Here is a 24433-nt window from a genome sequence, read left to right on the forward strand (position 1 = left end):
GCAGTCAGTGTTCTGAAATGTCGGTGCTTATGAAACAAAAAGGGGGATAGAATTGGCTAGAGACAGTAACTGAGCAACAAACCACCACATGCATGCACACAGTGGTGCCCAATGTGTTTTCAGCGTTACATTGAAATTCCTCAGCTATTCTAGGAATAACCTTCTTAGTAAGGCTAAAATACTGAATTTTGCTAATTTTGCAGTGTTTTGGTTATGGGGGCCAGTGTTCTCCAAGGACAAAACTGAGGACACAAATCAACTGGTGGGTCATTAGACATGAGCATGGACTGCAAAATTTTTAAAATCGGATTTTGATCCCTCAGAAGTCTGTGGTTGTTCAGATGTGGGTTTACCCCACTATGCATGTAAACATCAGCCACAGAATTTGGATCTGGATTTGGATTCTGAACATCCTCTCCCCATCAGTTTTACTTGTTGGGCCCACACTGGATTTGAACCTGAATGATACCTGCACTAACTATGTTCTACTTATCTCCCCAACTCTTCTAATTAAAATGACACTGATCTATTTGAAAAAGATTTTTAGAGGAGAATAAATACTGAGAAGTAATGTTATCAAAGTACAGAGGCTGTCACCTAGTGAAAGCCCTGGGCTCATGGTGAAGTAAGGGCCTTGAGGCTAAAAATCAGGGAATTTGCCATACAGAAAATAGAGAGTTTTGGTCTGGCCAATAAATAACTGTGGGAGTCATCATAGGAAAAACTCTCATATGCAGTTACAGCAAAGAATGCAACTTGAGACTAAAGTGCTGGTAGGGAAACACCAATTAGGCAGAAGAGCAGCAAATGTGCAAATAATTTGGTTTGTTTTCTCACAAGCACTTTTTTTGTTATCAGCATCAGATATAAACTCATCATTAGAGCTGGTCAAAAACATTCCAAATATTTCTATAAAAATGGATAAATTATGCAGGAAAAAAATTGCAAAAATATGTCCTTTTATCATCTCTCCTCGTCATCCCCTACCTAAGGTCCTACATGGCCCTAACTTTGTAGCTGCTGGTCCTCTGAAACGAGGCCTGAGAGGCTTCAAATTGGACACCCCAAAATGGAGGCACACAGAATCAGTGGCCAAATCTGAAAATTTGCTTGTAGAGGAAATTTCCTCTGAGAGTTATGTTCAGTTTTTGTTTTCCTCTCGACCCAATCCTACACATCTTTCTGTCTAGCCTTCATTTCCTAAACCTTAGCTGGAGGGCACTTGGGTCACTTAATTCCCAGTCCTCCAGTGATGTGATTATGAGGCTATTTGGGCGAGATTTTTTCTTCATAATGAGCCTAACATTTAAAGTCATGGTGACGAAGTACTTGTGACAGGTATTTTTGTCAAACCGAAAGCCCTGCCTAGGCTTTGACAGAATCAATACAGGATAAAGCGAAGGGTTTACACATGCTGATTGCTACTACTTTGGGGAAAAATAACGTATAGTCAACTTGGTCAATTAAAGTTCCCTGGGCTGCCATAAGTTGTTTGGCTACTTCTATTATGTTAAGAATGTGTAACAGATCCTTATCCATGTGACCACAGCACCATTTCTATTTATGTCACTGTAAACATGAAATCATGAGATAAGCTCCATGGAGATGTTATTGAAGTCCTTGCGTGACCTGTGTCATCTACTAGATTGTCTTACAAATCTCAATGGGTAAAAGGAGTTCATTTTAATGTGTTATTGGCCTCTACAGCTGTTGAAAACAGTTGTTTACTGGGAAGGAAATAGACTCACAATGTTCGCCAAAATTTAGGATAAAGCAATTGAACATCTCACCACATAAGAGGGCAATTGAGTTCCTTTATGTAGTTCTTAATGCTTGGATTTACATATTGCATCTTTTGTATGAATTACTATATTGAACCTTGGAAAAATAATTTTGAAACAATGGTTTTTATTATACCATCTACCCATTAAGAGTGAGTGTGTGTAAAATTCACTAGCTGTTTTGACTAGAGATGCTTGTTTTTATGGATGAAAAATGATGCTAAAAGAGAAACATAAGCACTGTCCACTATACACAATGGCCAGGTCTGGCCAGTGTTAGGGCCTCTCACTTTCAGCACTAAATTCACTCTGACTTTATAATAAAAAGAAAAAAATGCACTAATGACCGATTCTAAAACCACATCCATATTTACACCCATCAGCCCTCACAGTGCATCCTTCTAAAATGGCTGTCAAAGAAATTTCCCTAGAACCCATAATGGTGAGAAATGTATTTCAATGTATTTAATAAAAGACCATTTGAGTGACCGTAAAGATTTGTGTCTTGGATGTAGATCCTGACACAGACATCGTTAAGTACACGACTACAGTATTTCCTACAAGAACAATGTCTTGGAGTACTGATTAGACATTTATTTTTTCAGGTGCTTTAAACAACTGGATTTTCTTTGTATCATTAAAATTAATCACAATAACGCTCTGCCTCTGACACCTGGGAGCCTTTTGCAAAACAACCAGTAAAACAACTTTACCGCATCATGGGAATTTTGGTTTGTTTTTTAATTTGGAAGAAATAAAAACTAGTGCCATGAAGGTGGCTTTCTTTTTTAATTAATTAGATCAAATTCACCACTGACTTAAGCGAATCCAACTCTGTTGACTTCAGGGCAGTTATGCGCACTTCCACCATCCGTGAAACACTTTTGCCAGGGCACGTCAAGGCAGAATCTCTGACATACAGATCCTGTTGCCAAAGGGTGCCTATAGGTAGCTGCAAGTGAGAGTCAAAGAAGTAGGCTGTGGTGTAGCATGTAGCTGAACTGTACCAGCCAGCAGCCTGCTGGGGCAAGCAGACAGTCTGGCTTCACTTGGCAAGAAGATCAAGGACTTCAGGGTAGGAGGAATACAGAAGACTATCATGGGAACAGGGAGGGAAGTTTGCCCAAGAAGGGAGGCAGAGAGGAAAAATCTGGAGGGAAAGTTTGGGAGTTCCTGGACCATCTCAAGCATTAATTAATCATTAACTGCCTGTCTGAAATGAGAACTAGGCATAAATCATGACCCAGCTCAGTCTCATAGCTGAAAACTAGTAAATGCAAAATGATTTTACAAGCTTTGTCATGAAGCAGGTAGTGTTGCTACATACACAGCACACCTGACACAAACCCACAAAAGTGAGGCAATGAAAAGTTCAGCTATCTACCAGTACACACCTTCTACTCCTCCATGCGCCAGCCTATCCCTAACCATTACACCATGGCTATAACCCACAGACCATGCACTGCAACCTTAACTCTCTCCCCCTCAACCTGCGCTTCTGCATCCCTCTCATTCCCAAACTACCCACGCCAAACACTATTACCTGTGGATGTTTGGTGTCATAGTGTATGGTGTTGGGAAGAAGCAGTTGGATAAACGGGGTGTCCTCATATGGGCAGAGTTAAGGTTATGGTGTGCGATCTGTGAGTTATGGTCTTTGTAGTAATGGTAAATAATGTGTCTGTGTGGAGAAGAGGGCATGCAGTATTAGGTGGCTTAACTTATCATTTCCTCACTTTTGTGGGTTTGCATCAGGTAGGTTGTGTGTAGCAAACCCCCTAACTACTTTTACAATGGGTTATTTTGTGTATATTTTCTAATTTTCTTTAAGTTCAAGAGTGGAGGTGAAAAGTTAGGTTGGGAGCAGCTGTACATAAAACTTCTACAGTGTAGTATACAATTGGATAAACTGTAGCTGATGATGAGACGATTGTATTCATTGGCAACTGTTGGCGCATCAACTTTCAGCCAAGAATAACAACAGCTAAAAAAATGACCCAAAATCCAGTCTGATTTTTTTTAAAGGATAAGTTGCACCAGAGCTATTCAGGATTGCTCCTGTCTACCAAATACTGTGTAAATAGATAAATATCAATTAACAATGAAATGGTGGAGCCTGCCAAGGACAAATTTCAGCCAGAGCATAATTTCAAAGGCTTTCCTATTAATTTTATAAAGAGAAACCAAATAAAAAGTACATCGAAAAGTCAAAAGGCACAAAAGTTATCCTTGTGTGACATTTTACCCCAATAGGCTGCCTACTGTAGAAAATCTAAAAGTTATGCCCCACTTTAAGCCCATGTTCAAATACAGCCCAGCGTATGGCATAGCTATCAAGAGCAACCATAATTAATATTATTTCTAATGTCTCTTCTTCCCCCCCCGCTCCATTTCCATGTACTGTCTTCCTCAGACATAGTAACTATGTTAAGGGCTCAAGTGGTTCACAGGGCCTCTTGTGGTCTCTCTGTACAAGGGTTGAATCTCAAAGTAACTGAATATTGGAAAGCATGTGTCAGTTATTTGCGGTCCCAGGTACATTGCCTGATCTTGCAGCAAGCTCTGTGCCTGCAGAGCTCCCATTGACTTCATCAGGTGTTCTGCAAAAGGAGGACTTGAGGACTGGGCTTGTAGTTTAGTCTGTACCAATGGGAAACTGCAGAATTGTGTGTTATGCGTTTACGGAGTGATCTTGCGCATCCCAGAGACATCGAGGGAGTTGGGGTGCTCAGCGTCTCGCAATTTAGGCCCTTAATTCTGCAGAATCACTCCCTTGATAGCTTTGTTGTCATATTAATCTTCGTTCAATAATACAGGTGTGCAAGGCAATTTACTGAGTTTTGGGTACACAAGGGCTGCAGGACAACGCCTTTCATTTTCATCCTGGAACTCTGAGACATTTATCTAATATGTGATAAAGGCATTGAAGTCCCAGTACAGTAGGTGATATATCCCTGGTTCCTTTCCTTAGCACCTTTCATCCACATTGCGGAGGGAAGCCCAGCTGCAAAAGGGAATCCAGATCAAAGAGCTTCTAGAGCATTTGATGTCAATGAGGATCTGAAATATAAGATGGTCTAAATAAGCTAGACAGTTTTATTTGAAAAAACATAAATGCCAAGAAATTGGGCATTTTTATCATTTTGATTCTTGTGCCCTGCAGAAGCCTCACATCTGGTAATTGGATAATTCCAGATATTTCAGTGGTAATAGTTTGCTACCTGTCTCTCCCTATAGATGCTGTGTTTATAGTTAAAAGAGAGATTTTCATTCATATCGTTTTCATGTGAATGCCATTTGTAAAAGGAAGATTTTTGTGCAAACAGAGTGATCAATACAGGTCAATCACTGTGGAATTTGAATGAAAAGAAGCTTAAATATCATATGAAGTAATATTAGTAACAAGTCATACAAAGTAATAAAGTGCACACATATTGGCAAGTAACGGTTGGCCACTGCTGGCTACTTCTGAGCCTACATTCAGCCAAAGGGCTTAGAAACTGTCGATACAAACTGACTGACTATTAGCATTTTAGAACAATATAGTTTCTCCCTGGGAAATGACTCAGGGTAAAAGATAAACAGGTTTTTCAATAAGCCAAAGCCTGTGAAATAACAGGATGAGAGAAAATAAAATCATCACCTGAAATTTTGTCGTCCCCCCCCGCAACCTTTTCCTTTATTGCAGCAGCATCCACATCAAGCCACTTGATCAGACCATACATGCCCCCAACTAATTTTGAGCCTTCAGACTCTGTGTGTGTGTGTGTAATATATTAACATACTAGACTGTACCCATGTCTAGAACTCACATGATGCATGTAGCAAAGTGTATCTCATGATCTCGGATTATTGTAGTGCTTTATCCTTCCCAGATTGCCCACCCCTTTTTGTTTGTCCTCCCTGTGTCATAGCTAATGTAAAAACTTAAGGTTCTGACACCCTCAATTCCCCGGGGAGGTTCTTGACACCTCGTAGGCTCCGTGGAGCAGGGAGCTAGCCCTTTGTCTATAGGGCACCCTGCATGCCTGGGCACTAGCATGATAAAGGTGTGATGAGTTGCACTGTGGTTCCACAGTAAATACTACCTGACTTCTTCTTTTTCTCTGTTACATTCAGAAATACCCAAGGGCCCTAATAGCCCCAACCATAAACCAACCCCCTTACTAATAGGATATTGTAAAAAATGAGGTAGCCTGTCAATGATGGAGGCCTGTTCTATCCTGCTCCAAGGTCCATATGGAGCCACAGCCTATGCCAGTTTAGTGGCACTTGTAGCCCGTATGGACCTGTGGGTATAGTCCACTGAATTTTACAGCACATTGATCACCCATATGGCATCCTGACTGCAAACCAGGAGCTAGCTCTCAAGAGGTTAATAAAATAAAAAATAGCTAGTTAAGGAGAGGGAACAGCTATGACTTGTCAGTAAGAATTAGTGGCCCAAAAGAGCCTGCAGATTAGGCAATCAAATTAATCCAAAAGACTTAACCATTCCAAAGAAAAATGTGTTTTGGCAACAGATGGCCTATGACCAGGCTGCACTGTGATGCTGTTTCTTTTTCAAAGTATTTTTTTTTCTCTTTGACTTCTTCTTTCATAAATGTTAACCATCACAAACCTCAACCGCATTGCGTGTGCAGGGTAGTCTAAAAGGACTATAGAAATAAAGAGAAACAGGAGGCCTCTAAAGCAAGACACCATATATCCCAATAAGTGTCAACAGTCCTTCAGGCTGGAAGCTCAGATCTAACGTCAGAAATTTACTTAACGTTCAACTTCCAAGACCCCAAATGGTCAGGTCTCTAGAACCTAAAAGGTGCAGCCGCAAATATCCCTCCTGTGGCAGTCTAGGGCTTTCTCCAGGAATAGGATGAAACCTAGAAGAGAGTCATTAAGCATTAACCACAGAAAATACAGAAAAGGTTTAATTTCAGCCTTTTGGAATATGCCCACGCTTTAAAAAAAAAATCCACCTATTATAGTATACTGAAATAGACACATTGTTAGAAGACAGGTCAGAACCAGTGTAGGTTTTGAAAACAAACCCAACAACAATAGGCTTTATCATAATAGAATCTCCCCCGCACTTCCCCCCAGTGCTCCAGGAAAGAGAGAGAATTGAAACCATGTTCCACGGTAAGAAAAGCTACACAAACAGCCTTGCGAGACCGTGCAGGTTTTCTTCCCTGGAATCTCAGCTGAATGAAGGCTCTTCGCCTGATTCTGTCTCAGACTTGCCCTGTCCTGTGCAAAAAGTTTGGACAACATCTGTCTTGACAGAATCCCAGAAAAGAAATATCTTTTCATTGTATCTGAGAGAATCAAGTTCTATGAGTCCTCACTGAACTCTCTCTTTATAATGGGCTGAACCAAAATCCCAGCTTCAAATTGCCCTGAAGCAATGGAAAATTTGGATGTGAACGCTGCAGCTTGGGCATTTCTTTATAGGATTTTTCAGGGCAGAAGGTCTTACATTTAAATCTCTGGTACCTCACCTACCACCTAGAGTGTTCTATGGGGTATTCCTTATTACTTCTCATCTCTAGATGGCAGCAGTCTTTAAAAACTAACACGCTCCTCATGTTTTTCGCTAAGTGCTGATCTAATGAGGTACTTTCCCCTGACTCTGGCTGACCTTTACTTCAGCTAACAATCAAAGCTCTGAAAATAATTTTAAATGGTTTTCAAGGGTATTTTTTATGAACAAAACCCTTGCTGCTCATGTACACAACCTTTTTCACAAGACATTAACAAAAAGTCAGAGCACATGGATTAAAAGGTAAGATCAACACCCCTTTAGATCCAAGGCTGCCTTTAGAAAGGCTAAGAGCTTGTTTTGCAAAAATCATCCAAGCAAACTTGCTCATCCAGAATATTTTTTTGGATTATTATGACTTTAATGTTTCCTCAGCAAAAGCATTTGGACACAAAAGCTCATGTTAATTATGCAAATTTTAGTTGCTATACTCAAATCTTCTTTGCATGTTGTCTGTGTCCCTGGCAGACTTTGGGGAGCCCCCTCTTTCCCTCCGTATTAATCTCCAGCTCCTATCCGGGGTTGACTCAGATGGTGCTGTCAAACCTACAGCTGCAGGGGACTTCAGAGTCATGGAGACAGGTTGAAATACGAGTGTGATGTTGCCTGCTTATATTGCAGCACCATGTGGAGTATGAACTGCTTCATGCTGACAGAGCTTTGTTGTGATAAATACTTGAGCCTCTTGGGGAAGCAGGATGTCTCTCCTGCCTCCTCTCCCTCTAGCAGGGGCACATTACAGCTTCCCTCCCTGTCCTGTGTAATAGGAAGCTTTGGTTTACTGCTCTCCGCAGTCCAAGCTCTCTCCATAAAAGCACACACCAGCTCTGCCCTGGCAGAGAAGTTTGGAGCAAGCTTGGGGCAAAAGGTCGCACATTAAACCTTTTGAGGGGAACCCTAGTGAATAGCCTCAGAAGAGTCCCTATCTTTGCTTCAGAGTTTCACCGCTAGGCCATCCAGCCATCAGCCTGACTCGACCTCGGTCCTGACGTGGTTGGCACGCTATAAGCACCAAACACTGGACTGAAAGACAGGAGGTCATATCAAGCTGTATTTTATTGACAACCGAGCTAGTTGCAATGTTATTCTTTTTCTGTGGCTGGAGGCGAGGAGAAGTCTAAGGCTTCGTCTACACTACGAGGCTTTTAGCGACACAGCTGTGCCGCCACAGCCGTGCCGCTAAAAGGTGCACAGTGTGGCTGCTGTTTGTTGGCAGGAGAGCGCTCTCCTGTGGACAAAAAACTTCCACCCCCCAGGAGAGCGCTCCTCCCAACAAAGCGCTGTTCACACTGATGCTTTTCGTTGGTAAAACTTTTGTCATTCTGTGGTGTGGGCTTTTTAACACCCCTGAACGACAAAAGTTTTGCTGACAAAGTGCCAGTGTAGACAAAGCCTAAGCCTCTTTACTCCATTGCCCGCTCAAGAATTCCATGTTGTGCTGCTGACAAGCTTTCTAGCTGAGAGTGCCAGATCACCCACTCCCGTGGAAGCAGCCACAAGAGGGGACGGGGAGAAAGAAAACAGGGAGGTTCACCTTATGGATCTTATCCCAGATTTTCCCATTAAGGAGTGGGCTTTGAGCCCTCTGGAATGGCCAAGGAATTTTCTCTCTAGAACATGCATATCCCCAAGATCAGCTGGAGGTGCAGGACCATCTGCTTAGAGGCCTTGCGCCTCCCGCACCTGCTCCCAGGCCCCTAGTAGTTCAGTTCCAGTGATGCCACATGGCTGTAGCTTCTGCTGTCTGCTGGTACCCACAAAGCCCCTGAGGAATCAGCCTCAGGCTGTGATAGTTTTTTTGTAGATTCCCCCGGTGTTGGTGGGGACATCTGGTCCCACCCCCAGCCCTCTCCCTCCCTATACCCAGATCCCCAGACTCCCTAAGGGCTTTTTGCAGTTCAGGAGACGGGGGATAGTACCATTAAAGTGGCTGACCATCCCCCCACCCAACCTCTACTTCTACTGGAGTCCTTCAAGGCTGGTCATGAGCTGGCCAGAGTAGACCTTGCATGGTGATGTATAGTGCTCCCCACCCCAGCACCAAGAGAGCAGACAGCAAGATTCTAGTTCTTGGGGCTGCTGCTGCTGCTGTGTGTGTGTGGGGGGGGGGGAGGGTTTATCAGAATCACCCAAACAATTTGGACTGTGTTGACATGAAACAGCTAAAAGCTCTATAATCTGCAGATGAGCCTGAAAGGACAACATCACTCCTTGCAACAAACCCAGATGAAATTGTCTAAGGAGAGAAACAGCCCTTTGTCCTGAGAAAGAAATCAGTCACTGGATGACTCAGTGACTGAATCAGAAACCTGTTAAAGAATTGCTGAGCCATTAGTAAGGAAAGCTCTTTAAAATGCGGAGATTCAGGTTAATGGATCACGCCATTGCTGGCTGCCCAGAGGTCACCTATAGCACCAGAAAAGAGAGAGAAAAGACCCTTTAAAAGCCATCAGCTGTCAGTGCATTTACACACTGCCTAGAATTCTCGTTGTTTTTACTCATGTGATGAATGTGCCCTTTCCCACCATTCTCAATCATGCAGCTTTATAGTAAGATTCTTTCCTTATATTTTATTAGCTGTCATAAACTCAGAAGGTTTGGACTTGGTTATCACCAGCAGAAGTGACCTCCAAGGAGTAACCCACATGACTGCAGAAAGTGGAGTTGGAGGGAGCACTTTATACTGGACCAGTGTCTCATCATGGGTTACAGGCACTTTGCTATTGTCAGTGCCATGTCTAAGGCATAATATAGTGAATCATAAAGGTCCTGACCACTTTGGGTCATTAAAGATCCCACAGCACTTTTCACAAGTGCCTTGGCCAAATTCCCACATGGGTGATGACATTTCACCTGCTTCGAGAAAAAGAAGAAGATATTTGCCCATCACTTTAATTGGATAAAGTATTCTTCACTTCCTGGCAATAAACTGGAGTAGTGTTGCTGGGGCCGTTATAATGGTATCCGCATTTTACCACAGAGGTGGCTGGATTTCAGTAGTGAGTGAAGTGAACCCTAAATCGATAGAGCTTCTGTAAAGTGCTTAGAGGTTTGTGAAAGGTGATGAATAAAGCTATACAACAACAACAATAATAATAATTAATAATAAATCACTGTAATGTATATATGGATGATGAGTGTCATCCCTATAAGAATCAGGCATGATGATGGAGCCAAACAGGAAAAGGAAAGCTTTGATTTATTATAGACAAAGCTAGTAGCACTGTCTATTATTAAGGTAACCTGACATTTTCCATTGTAAGAACCAGTTTTCAGTTGCTTATAACTTTGCCAGATTTTAACCATTTGGGCTCAAATTTTCCATGCCGGTGTCTGTTTCTGCCTGAATTTTTTTTGTAAAGTTTTAGTGGTTCAGCCATTTCTGAGAATGAGTCTAGGGAAAACGTTATTTTACAGTTTAAAAAAATCTGGCAACCTTTTAAAAAAATGTTCTAGCGCCCACATGCTTTGGCATAGGGACTTGAAATTGGGCATCTCGGTAGTCTTTTGTGTCAAAGATTAGCCTTTTGCGGTGCCTGTAAAAATCCACCCCGATTTGGCTAAGTTGTAAGTATTTGACAAATTGCAACATTCTTAGATTTGAGCAGCTAGATTTTGGCCCACTAGACAACATGCTCCTCCAGCTAGGAACAGAACTCAGGTTTCCTGAGTCTCATCATTCCTCTGCTGTCAGCAAGTATCTATGAAACCCAGTGGTGAAGTGTATGTTACCTCCCCATATAGTGCTGGTCCACATAGAGGACATTAGCCTACTACTGCTATCAGTTACTCTATAGATGAAGTGGCAGAGGGTTGTGTGGTGGATCTAAAGGTTCCAACACTGCTGATGACACATGTAGGTGCAAAATGATGCCACATGATGGAATTTATAGTTTTTCAGCTTGCTTTTTTTAAATCTTCGGAAATTATACACAACAAACTCTGTTAAAAGAACATTATTAATGTTGCGAAGTCAGGTGCTCAAATATTCGGAGATGCCGGAATTAAGGTTGCTGTTGATCTCAGTGGGAGTTAGGCACCTAAATAACTTTGAGGACCTGGGTGTTAGGAACCTACGTCTCTAGGATTTGGGTTCCTAAGTGCCTACGTCACTTTTGAAAATGGGACTTAGCTGCCTAAGTTACTGAGGCAGGAAATATTAAGTGGACCAGTGCCTAAATGCCTTTAAAAATCTGGGCCTTATATACTATAATGATGAGCACCATAGAAAAGGCAGTGAGGAAATTAATCATTCTGTATTTAGAGTGGGGTTTGAATAGTGACCGGTAAGAAAAGCCGAGGATCACATATTTAACAATGAGGAGAAAACAAAGTACCGAATAGCTGCTTATTAACTTATCATTGACCAGTCTACACAGTGAATGAGGCAGGGATCCATGGGGAAAAAACAGTCTGTGTACAAGAAACCTTCATTCTGGCATGTCTTACTTTTCAGTGCTTGACTTCGTAATCTTTGTGTTTCTTTAATGTAGTTATTTTGTGTGTAATACACAAAGATACTCTGGTTATCAGCAATGCTGGAAAATGGGCTACAACACAACACATTCAGTACAGCTGAGCCAAGATATCTGAAACTCAGGTGTTCCATGAGATGGAGAACACTGGAAGTCAGTATTAATGAAAGTTACCCTAGTGCTGAGAGGAGGACATCAAAGTCAGGCATCAGTTTGGACTGTGATATGGTGGCAAAAGAAGAGCAAATGCAATACTGGGCAGCATACATCAACTCATTGCATTATGAAGTAGCTGGGGTACAGTAATATTCTCACTCTGTATGACTGTGGGGAGTGGAAAACTACTCCCTTGTTTCTTCCCCCTCCCCCCGGTTCTAGTTATCTCACTACCAAAAGATTTAACAAACTGCAAGATTTGGAGAAGAGCAACAAAGGTTATCAAGGAGCCAGGAAATAGGGTTAAAAATTATGTGCTTGATCTTGCGCCAGAGAAATGAGTGAGAGTTAAACCATTTACTTCAAAATGGGAGTTGAATTAGATTCTGCTTTCAATTACATCCGTTTACATTTGGTGTAAATCAATTGACAGCAGTGTAATAGAGAGCAGATCTGAACCAATAGTTACAGCCTGGCTAAGTGATGACTAAGGGGAGACAAGACAACAATTTCCGAAGAGGAAAATTGATGAAAAATGTCATGGTGCAGTGATCTCCCGAGACAAGAGATGGATGCTCCAGCTATTGGGACATTTAAAGCTAGACAGGCTAAAGCACTTTCAAATATACTTTAGGAACTATCCTCCTCTGGCCAAAGGGTGGCTTAAATGCAACCAAATATGTTTATTTTCCCAGCTTTAATTTCTATGATTCTGTGAGGAAAGCACATGACATTTTGGAGTATTAGAATTTTTTAAGTAACAATCTTAAAATATATATGTAGTAAAGTTGGTTGAGTGACACCGTGATGCGATATCTTCACGTCATACAGAGGTAAGATAAGTATAATTGTGTGACTGTGAATGAACGGGAACCTTGAATTCACCAAGCACACCATAGACTTATGAATTCTAGGCTTTTCCTGTTATTTTAGTCTTCGGTAAGTATTTAAACATATTTTATTGAGAAGTTAGTTACATGCAGGCTTCTATACAAGGAGTTGTTCCACGGTAGTGCTCTAAAGTAATATGCATGTTAACAGTGGTTAGCGTTACAGTCAGAACTGCCCATATTTTGACCCATGTGAGACTAGCAGTGATCTCACCTGGCTGTGCTGGGCCTGTAACAGCAGCGAAATCACAGCACACAAGGTTGTATGGCTACATTTTTGCTCTATACCATGGTCATTTTATTCAGTCAGGTGAGGAAAAATCTTCTCTTTAATAAACTGGTCTACTCCTTACCCTTTCATACATGCATAACCCCCACACAGTAGGACTAATGCCCATGCATCGAGGCTAGGTAACAGGTACCGTACCCCAATAATTGTGCAATGCTTCTGTTTACAGCAGATCAGAAAAGTTTATAAATTTCAAACTTTCAATGAGAAGCAAGACATTGTTCACTTTTTGGTTTCCATTTTCCAGCCAGCTTTACTCATACTGTATATGTGCCTATATACGTTCAGCCCTAGCTAGTCATTGAGGGCTTGTCCTGCGCCCTTGGAAGACAATAGAAATTGTCTTTTTTATTTCAATGGGGTCAGACCGTGATAGAGCAGTCTGATTTCTGGTTCATTAGTTCAAGGTAAGTCGGTCCCTGGTACCACCCTACGGAAACCTAATATTGTGTGGAATATACACAGGATTCTCATCTACAGTTAACCATTATTTTACTGTTCTTCTGTTTACGTCCCACCTGTTTACATGGGGACATGCTACTAATAATGCAGGGTTCTACTGATGTTGGGCCAGACCCTCAGCTAGATGGTGTCAATCAATGGAGCTGATCGAATCGATTTATATCAAATGAGGACCTAGCCCAATGTCTACAAGGACTCTGTGAATTCTGTGGTATATGTACTATGTAAAGTGATATGCTGTCTGGATTTTCTTTCCCTTTCAATAGCATGAAGTTAAAAATCCCATTAACTCAATCTTCCTACCCAGCAGGCAGATCCTGTAGTGTAATCTGTCTCTGTAAAAGATACCACTTTATATTTGTTTGCATGATTTCACTTCATAAATCACATTTTATAAGTAACTCCCATGCAGCCAAATTGCATTTGCAAGCAACAAGAACCCGCAAATTTAAATGACACCCTTCTCAAATGGCTTGGTGCACAGCTTGTTGCAATAATGGTTAATGGCAGTGCGCATAAAAACCTGGGTGAAATGTGGCCATCAATAAAATTCACAAAGTCTAAAATTGTCACAAAGTGGCACCTCCACATACCTATTATAAACAGTACATGGGTGGCTAGGGCTGTATTATATTTCAGTGTTCTGATGATGTGAAGGAAAGAAAAGTGTTTTTGACAAAGAAACGACTATTAAGGGGGATTTCATTGAGATGCTGTATCAACAAAACTGAAATGCAAAAGGTGACATATAAATTAAAACTAAGCCAGCTGTTGATTTTTCAGCCATGTTACAAAAAGGTAAGGTTGGGAAATATGAACATGATAAGGAATAGTTTTATACCCTGTGTCCTGTAAAATGCGTGATCAGAGAGACGAATGCATTGCAAGAGGAGACATACTACCTATCTTAGGGTTTTGTACTGCCACGTATCACCATAGCACCTGAGATCCTCCCATGTTAATTAGATTGCAGTAAGAAAATTCTTAGTAGCCTTCAAGAAGTCTGTTGTTCTTCTTTTCTGGGTTATAGAAATGCCAGTTTGCAGGCATTTTTGGGTGATGGAAGGAAGGTGGATGTTGTGATGCCATTCTGGCTATGGTGGAAAAGTTGTATCAAAGTAGAAGGCTTTGCAGTATTTCCTGAAGGTGGTCACAGACTCCAGACTGGTCCAATTTCCTCTGTACGTTTGTTTCCATAGTCAGATCATCTCGATTATATCCAGTTTGCAGATTTTTGTTCATCCTCCTGTGGTGAGATCCTAGCTGAGGCTAGTTATTCATTTGCAACTGTCAGCTTCCAGAAGATGGCATCTTAGTACACAAGTTGTTCACTGCAGTCAAAGTGGAGTGAAACATTGCATGGATTAAAAGATACATCCCCCTGGCTTCCAGGCTGAATTCAAAGTTCCTGGCTCAAGAACAACAATGACAAGACATGTAGAAGAGCTAAGTCACATGAGACCAATGACTTGACAAGCATTCCCTACTCCTTACTTGATCTAGAAGAAAGGCCAAAATGATATTTCTTTAGATACTCAGCTAACCACATGGTTAATGTAATAAATGGGAGGAAGCTGGTTAACAGGGTACTCAGTACTTAAATTCCCATAACTCCAAGAAAACAGCTCAGTAAGTATTACACTGAAGTATTAAAAACAGCTCTGAAATCTGTACTTACAGGGCTAAGGCGTCACAGTATTGTCCTTGCATAACACTGTGCCCTGACCTGGACATCAATGATCATTGACCCTCCCTAGCTGCTTCCTTTCATTTCCTTGAGATTATTATAATTTTTTTAATAGACGCTGACTAAGGAGTCTATAAATGATGAATGTTTAACTTGTACAAATTCTGCTCTTTGTAGATTAAGGTGGGAAAGTTACAATGTACGGCTGTGCTGTCAGTCTTCAAAGTAACAATCGATAACGTTAGTATGTCTTTATCCTCCCACACTCTCAGATGCATAGGCCATCCACTAGTTTCCACCATTTTTTTTGGTCTTGTTCTGGTCTGTTCAGACTTTTGAGTGTCATGTTGATGGATTTTGCTTCTTTCTCTATTGTTCTGTGTAGTTTCTCTAGGTAATCCTCTTTTTCTCTTCCCAAATAGTGTACATATATCACTTGACGTGGAAGACGAGTTGGTGACATCCTTAAAACATATCCTAAATATGTCCATAAGATCATAAGAATGGCCATATTCAGTCAGACCAATGGTCCATCTAGCCCATCTCTTCCAACAGTGCCCAGTGCCAGATATTTCAGAGGGAGTGAACAGAACAGGGCAATTTATCAAGTGATCCAATGTTGTCCCGCCCCAGGTTCTAGCAGTCAGAGGTTTAGGGGTGGTGTCCCTGGCCATCTTGATTAATAACCATTGATGGATCTATCCTCCATGAATTTGCCTAATTCTTTTTTGAACCAAGTTCTACTTTTGGACTTCACAACATCCCCTGGCAACAAATTCCACAGGTTGAATGTACATTGCGTGCAGTAGTACTTTCTTAGGTTTGTTTTAAATTTGCTGACTATTAATTTCATTGGGTGACCCCTAGTTAGTGTGTTATGTGACTGGGTAAATAACTACTGTGACTCTGCTCCATAAAGGAGGACCGACATGATGTTAGTGCTAAAAATTCATATTATAGTATCAGTGCCATTCATACTACTTTTCCAGATCTTTTCAAGGTTATGAAAGTTGTTTGCTGCTTTTGATAGTCGTTGCTTGACATCTAGCATGGTGTCAAGATCACTTCATATCTCACTCCTTAGATAAATTCATAGATTCACAGATTCCAAGGCCAGATGCAACCATTGCGATCATCTAGCCTGAACTCCTGCATAACACAGGCCATAGAACTTCCCCAAAATAATTCCTAGAGCAGATCTGGGTAAAATGACTTACTTCTAGAGTTTCTCCATCTACTCTGATGATTACTTTTGGGAAATCGATTGCCATATATTTTTATCTTCTCCTTGTTGTTGATAAACAAACCAATTTGTTTTGCTGTATCTGACAGAGACTGTGACTTCTATTATGCAATGTGTTGAACTAAATAGGACAATGTCATCAGCAAAAATTAGTGCTATATCATTTGTCCATAAAATTCCTGGTTGCCTTCTGCTGTTACTTTCCTCACGACATAGTCAACGACCAGTGCAAACAATAGTGGGAACATAATTCACCCTTGCCTTACTCAAGCTGTCACTGCAAACCATTGGCTGATGTTATCACCATCTTTGACTGCCCATTCAGCATTATTATATAGATCCTGGACTACTCTAATTATTTTTGCTGGTATTCCATAATATGCCATAATTTTCCAAAGAATGTCCCTAAGTGCACTATCAAAAGCCTTCTGGAAATCTATAAAATTTATCACAAGAGGTGCTTGCCGTTCCACATGTTGTTCTATAATATGTCTGAAAACAACAATTAGGTCTCACCACGTGATCTTAATGGTCTAAAACCTGCTGTACCTCTCTAAATTGGAGATTTATTTGTTTTTTGATCTGTTCCAGGATGATGTTGTATATGATTTTCCAAGGCACTGAAAGTAATGTGATTCCTTTCCACTTATTGTAGTTGGTAAGGTCACTTTTCCTTGGCAATTGTATTATAAGCCCTCTCTTCCACTGAGTTGGGTTCTTGTCTTCATTCCATATTTTATCCAAAAACACCAGGAAAGTTTGGAGAGCTGTTTCATCACTTGTTTTAAGCATTTTTCCAGTAATGTTATCTTCTCCAGCTGCTTTCCCATTTTTAAGTTTACCAGTGGCTTTTCTAACTTCTTCCATTGTGATATCTCCTAAATCAATATCCAGCTATGGTGGTAGATCTTAATCACATATTTCAAGTCGTTTGCTTGGGGTTGATCTATTTAAACACAAATTTTTCTGCCCATCTTTTCCTTTGTTCTTCTCCTGTATTAAGAGTCTTTCCATTTGAGTCTTTAATAGGGCCCCTAGTACTGCTAAAGGTTCCAGTTAACTGTTAGATTGTCTGATACAAGGTTGTAAGGTCACCTCTTTGGCTAGCATCTTGAGCCCCTCAATATTTGTTATCAATCTGTGCCCTTCTAGCATGTCTTTTTACCTCTCTACCTAGAACTCTGTATTTTCCTTGCCTCTTCACCTCTTAGCATTCAGGTGGTTTTGCTTTTCCACTGTTGCCCAAGTAGCATCACTAATCCATTCTTCCTGTCCAAATGTTGTTATTAGGATTGCGTTTGCACTTTCTAGACAGCACTCTCTGAGGTTCCCCACAGAATATCATTGACCTGGTTTTCTTTAGTTGACTGCATTGGAACACCAACCCTGTTTTTCAGTTCAAGATTAAAAGCATTTTTTGTGTCTGGATGTTTTAATCATGGGTTCCTGATGTGTTCTTTCAACCTTCTTCATCCACTTTAACTTGATCTTCAATTTAGCAGTACAAAGACTATGGGCACTACTCACATCTGCTCCCCTGTAGGCACATACATCAACCAATGAGCTGCAAAACTTCTGTGAAATGCAGAAGTAACTTCTCTGATTCTTTGTGGTACCATCTGAGGAATTCCATGACACTTTTATTGGATTTCTTGATGAGGAAATATTGTTCCACCTATCACGATTCACGCTGCAGATTTCTACTCATCATTCATGATTTTGGTTTATATCCAAACCCCTGTGACACTTGCACATAACTTTATCCAGCCCATCATTGTTGCTTCCAACCTTTGGATTAAAATCAAGCATAGTCACTATGATACCATGTTTTGGGACCTTGGTTAGCACATCTGTAACAAATCACAAAAAGCACCTTTTTCCGCATCTGGGTTTTCCTTGGTTGGTGAAGATCATTGTATGACTGTTTAAGAATCTAATCTGAAAACTAGCTCTAATAATTCTTTCATTGAATGATTCCCACTCAGTGCGTGTTCTGGTTCATTTGACATTAGAATTGCTACACCAGCATCATGTCTATCGTCCACTTTCCCAGAGTAGATGATGGTCTTATTTGTTTCTCTAAAGTGTAGTTTCTTCGAACTTGTCCATCTACTCTCACTGATGCCAAGGACATCAAGTTGCTATCTATCAATTTCTTTAATTATTTGAGCAGTTTTAATAGTTCTCACATTCCAAAATCCAGTTTTCATGACTGATCTGGCCTTGAGCAAGGGACTTTTCAGGAAATGGCTTCCTTATGAGTGTAACCAGTGCCAGTCATACTATTCACATAAAGCTGATCTCTTGTTTGAGCCTGCTACATACTGATACAGCACCTGGTGTTCATTATCCAAGCAGTCCAAAGTGCTTTAAAAAAGGAGGGTAAGCAGAGACGCCAACTCTGTAGGTGCTCCAGGTTCAAGCACCCATGGAAAAAAATAGGGGATGCTCAACACTCACTGGCCACCACTGTTTGGCGGGGCCACCAATCAGCTGTTCGGCAGAGCCCCATATCAGTTATTTGGCGGCTGGCTGGAGGCACTCGGGAGGGGTTGGAGAGCAGAGACTGTTGGGCAGGCAGGGACTTCGGAGGAGGGGGGCAGAGTAGAGGGGTGGGAAGAGGTGGAGAGAGGACGTGGCCTGGGGGGAAGGGGCAGAGTGGGGGAGGGGCCTTGGGGGGCAGAGCGGGGGTGGAGCACCATGGGAAAAATATAAGCCAGCGTCTGTGAGGATATCATAATTCCTAATTACTGATGGAGAAACTGAAGCTCGGCGAGATTAAATGACTTGCCCAAAGCCACATGGTGAGTCAATGGTAGAACAATTCATGATTGTGACTCAACTGCTTTATCCTATGGACCAGACTGCTCCTAATTCTGAGCTGTATCACCACAAGCAGAGGGGCTGTAGCCACTGTCTCCCTCTTAAGGGATATGGAAGAGGTGGTCCGAGCCCACCAAACTCTTTTTGCAACTAGCCATCTGTATTAGCCTGTGCTGGATTTGAACTGGTGCCATAAAGGTTTATGTGTGTGTGTGGGGGGGTCAAAGCCCATTTTCTGTGGCTTCCTTTGATGAATGCCCAGCTATCTGTGAATCTTGATCGACAGTTACCAGAATGTGCATTTGGGAGCTCCACTTGTAAATCGGCTTTTCCTTTTAAAAACTGGACTCTGGTGTAACATTGTATTTACTGTGTCATGCGCAACAGCAATTTCACACATTTCCCAATTACATTATCTGAAAATTCCACGTATGTGCTTTGTAAGTTTCCTAGAAATTAAGCTCATGTGAAGGTTTAATCAGCAATTGCTCCAGTCACCCAGTGCTGCTATCCAGGCTGATTGCCTATCCTAATGCTTCTAGTGTTTCCTCTAGAGCCAATTGAAATGAGCATTAAAAAAATAAAGGATCTTCCACCGGGTATTAAATAGACCTCTGTGCACCTGGCGTCCCAGCAAATGATCTACAACTATGTGATACTAAGGTATAATAAGGCTGAGGCTAATCACCTTAAGCCTCCACTGATCTCAGGGGAGCTTCGCTGGAAGCTGGATCAGGACCTAACGTTTTAAAGGAGGGAGCTATTCTCATCATTTGGTGACTTATTTTCTGGCTCAGCCACGTGGGGCCAGCTTGAACGGCTCGTGCCAAGGCAAATGCTTTCAGCTTGACTCTCCTGCCGGCAGTGCAAAAATTAGCAACTGTCCATTGCCCCTCGCTTTGCAGACTTCACCAGCTGCTCAGTGAAAACTGTCGTTGAGACAGCTCTATTTCCCTTTAGCATGCTGCTGACTCATCCTCCCAGGTCTCCCGGCGTGTGGGTGACTGAATGCAGGGGTAGGGTGGGGTGTTTCACTGGAAAATGATTCACGTCCCCCCGCTTCAGGAACATAATATCCTTTAGCCCCGTCTTTGCAAAGCAGATTCAGCCAGTACAGCACAAAGATTGGTGCATATGCAGTAAACACTTCGATGTGTCCCCCTCTGCTCCAACTCCTCCCCCCTTTTGTGTTACAAAACAAGCCAGGGTTTGTCCTGTGTGTTGTCCTTTCTGGTAGATGACTGGTGCAGTGGCGGCAACTCACAGTCACAAAATGCACAGGCGAACTCGTCTCAAACCAGCCAGCTCAGAGCAAATGCCAAAGTGTTATGCAAAATCCTATGTTTGCAAGCAAAGCTGCTGGTCACAAAAATAAGTGTTAGAAGGCAGGGTGGGAGGGATAGGCCATGCTGGGGAGCGGACTGTAAATTAAACATGCCCATTTTGGCTGGCTCCTGTAGGCACAGAAATGGGATCCTGTGTTTCATGCTGACATCGGCTGAGCGCAGAGATGAGTCATTCTGTTCACAGGGAAGATGATGCTATCTGCTCCGGGGAGAGAGAAGCTCCCCCTCCTTCTCCTCCTCCTTTCCCCCCTCTCCTCCCCCAGGTGAACATGCCATAAGCGCTGCCTGCAGCAGGAGTGAGCAGAGAGAGACGGTGGGGGTTGGAGGAAGAGTACTGAGCACATGGTTAAAGCAGGGAGCTCTAATTGCTGTTAATCTTGGTTAAGAAGGAAATGTAGTGCTCTCTGTGTTGCTAATTCAGAGGGCTGGGTTTGGAAAATTACTTGGGCTTCTGGGCCCTGGGCCAACGTGGGTAGAATGCGTGTCAAAGAGGTAATGAGCTAAGAGTAGGGACGTGTGCCAGTATAACAACCCCACTCTACCTGCTTCTCCAACAGATTTAGCAAGAAGCTATCCGCCTGCAGCACCAGAGATTCTGAGCTTCCTCCACAACTGTGCCTGATGCACCAGCCGGACTAAAACGTTCCCCTTTTAAAATGCAGCTCTCAAAAACCTCTGCCCTCTACTGATTGTTTTGCTGCAGGGCCCCCTGAGAATTGCGAGAGGAGAGGAGTTAGAATCTATCCCCAGACCGGGCTGCATTGCTCTGATGTAGGTTACATTTTAACTGTGCCCTTGTCAGAAAACCTTCCTGGATCAGGGATGGTGCTGAGTGCTTACCATGGGGAGCCGTCAAGTTCAGAAGGGTGTCCCTCCACCTCTCTCTGACCCCTGCTGAAATCCAGAGCTGTACCAAGGATTAAAGGAGAGATCGGCCCAAGTCCATACCTGCATGGTACCATATAGGGGAGCCCCAAATCAAGAGACTATGAGAGAGGGGACCAGCTTATTATAGAAGTGGGGCCACCTGTGAAATTTGGAGATGGATTCAAGTTCAGATTCTGGACCAACCCCAAATTTGGGTCTGTTTCAATCTTGGGTTTTCCTTTAGCTTAAACTCAGTTGAATCACAGAAAGTTGCCTGACCAGGCCAAAAATAAGAGACCTCTGAGGTGGATCTAAGGCCATCAGTCCTGTTACTGCAGCTCAGGTCAGCGCACACATTACCAGAGAGATGTTGACATTTGCACTCACACATGGAGAGAGGGCCTGTAAACACCACAAAATCATAGGATTAGGAGATGCAAATTCCTAATTAAACTGCAGGAAAGTGGGTCACAGTCAGAGCCATGCAGTGCTCAGTGGCTTCCATCTCCAAAGGGCTTGGGCAAAACTTCCCCCCAGGTTTCCCTGTGCCTGGGGTTTGCGCCCTCTGAGTTTCGGGTTGGAATGACCCAAAATCTCAAAGCAAAGCTCAGCTAAAACCATAGCATTGCACGGTTTCTGCTAGAGATGGGTCAGATTCAACCTTCCAGAGCTGAGTGCCTACAATTTGCATCTTTATTAATATTTATTATCTGTTTATGTAGTGACAGCCATGTACTAGGCTGTGCACAAACACATAGGAAGACATGGTCCCTGCCCCGAGAGCTTAGGCCTGGATCCACAAAGGGACCTCCAGGATGGATGTACAAATCTTTTAGTCCCTGGAGGGATCTCCCAGCTGTCTCTCTAAAGCAATGTACTGAAACACTACGTGGGAAGGTGGGGAAGAAGTTGGATCTCTAGCCCAGCAGGGGCCCTTTTTAAAGGTCTGAGCCTAACTAGGCACAGTTGTGTCTGATTATTTTCTAGCTGGGAGTGCCACCCTGAGCTGGGGTTTAGGTGCCTCAGTCCCTTTGTGGCTCTCACCCTTAGTCTAAAAAGACAAAGGATAAAGCAAAAAGGGGGTACAACATACAAGTAAAGTGGTCAAGGCGTTGGTTGGCCACATCTTGATAATACAGTTGCTTTTACACTACATTGGATATATAACCTAGCCCCCAAAGTCCCTCCTTCTTGCCTTTATTAGCCATTTAATTTTGTGTAGGCATCAGAGTAGGTATCTTCAATAGTGATTTCAATATGAAGAGGGTAGGAACCTGTATGCAACCTTCATGTCTCTCTATGGGTTCAGCCAGCACTCCACATCCAAACACTGCCAGAGGTCTGGGGAAGTTCAGATGCTGATCCGCACTTAGCCAGTGTCTCCAAATCCCTAGATCCCAACCAAAACTCCAGATCAAAACACATCCAAGCTTTAGATGTGTGGACTTTGTCCATTGGTTTCCACTTGAAATCAATTGCTTTCATAATGAAAGTTGGCCGAGGTGTCTTGAAAGATTTGCACACCTCAGGGAACCCAAAGTAGCCTATTGACTACCTAGCTCACCGACAGAGAGACTGATGACACCAATCTGAATAGCACGAGTGTTGGAAATACAGTCATTTCCCAAACAGTGTTTTCAGCCATAGAGTCCATGCCATAGAATCCAATCTTAAGTCCTTATGAGCACAAAAGCCCCTATTCATTGCAGTGGGAGTTTGGCTTGTGCCAAGCCTGCCAGAGGCAGTACTGTTGCGTGTGACAAAATCTAATTTCTGTTGGGTATCTAACGGTCATATCCAGGGAGGGAATGTGGTCTAGTGGTTAGTGCTGGGAGTTTTGGGTTTGGCTCACTATGCAACCTTGGGCAATTATCGTAATGGGAACAATAATCCGTAACCACCTTTCGCAGGGCTGTTGCAAGACTCCAATTTATCAGTGTTTGTAAAGGGCTCGAAGGTCTTCAGATGAAAGGTGTGACATACATAGTAGTTTATGTATTAATACTCATAGAGGGCAGCTCAAGAAGCAGACAGAGGATTCGATAACCAGTCACTTTTTGTACTATTCACCCCGGGGACCTGGTGGTCAAACTTGGGACACCAAGACTATGACTTCCATCCTTACTTGGGGGCTCAGAGCACCACCTACGCACTCAAAAACCTTCCAGGGCACCACCTAACCAAACACAAATTTGAAAACGGCTTTGGGCGTGAAAGAGAAAGCGGGAGCCCTGTGTGGGGAGCTACAAACCTCTGGGAAAGAGGTGTGGAGCTGACTCAGCCTCGGGCTTTGCAGCAGCAGTTCCCACTCCCTGGGTGAGCCAGCAACCAGGGGCTGATTGAATGTTGTTTCTGTTGTTGGTGTCCAACGTGGGCTCGTGCGTCTGTTACAAAAACAAACTGTTGATTAGCTCCCGTCTGTCAGGCAGACTGCACAGCCTTCAGAACTCCCGGGGATGAGACGCTGCGGGCGGAAGGAAAGACAGCTGATATTGGCCCAGCACTATTGTCAATAAACTAACAGGAGAGGAAACAAATAGTCACGGCAGTGTGAACAGGACGCTGAGTACTACACTGAATGTTGCAGCTCTTCCTTATTCTGAAGACCCTTGGCTGCATTGGGGATGGGCTCGACTGGTGCGCTAGTAACATTTTCTTCAGAGAAACGACGTTTTTAAAAAAAACCCACCCCAGCAGAGAAGGCAGTATTACCCCATGAGCTACGCAAACCTGAGCCCTGATCCAGCCTGTCTGTGCGGTAGCCTGGCACAAAGTAGCCCTAAATCTGCTGGATTTGGCCCTTGGAAGATCTCCCCTGTGTAGGGGGATCTGCGGGTGGGCAGAGGCTCCTTTGCCAATATGGCCTAGGCACAGG

Source organism: Malaclemys terrapin, chromosome 8 (assembly GCF_027887155.1).
Source record: "Malaclemys terrapin pileata isolate rMalTer1 chromosome 8, rMalTer1.hap1, whole genome shotgun sequence".
Classification (NCBI taxonomy): domain Eukaryota; kingdom Metazoa; phylum Chordata; order Testudines; family Emydidae; genus Malaclemys; species Malaclemys terrapin.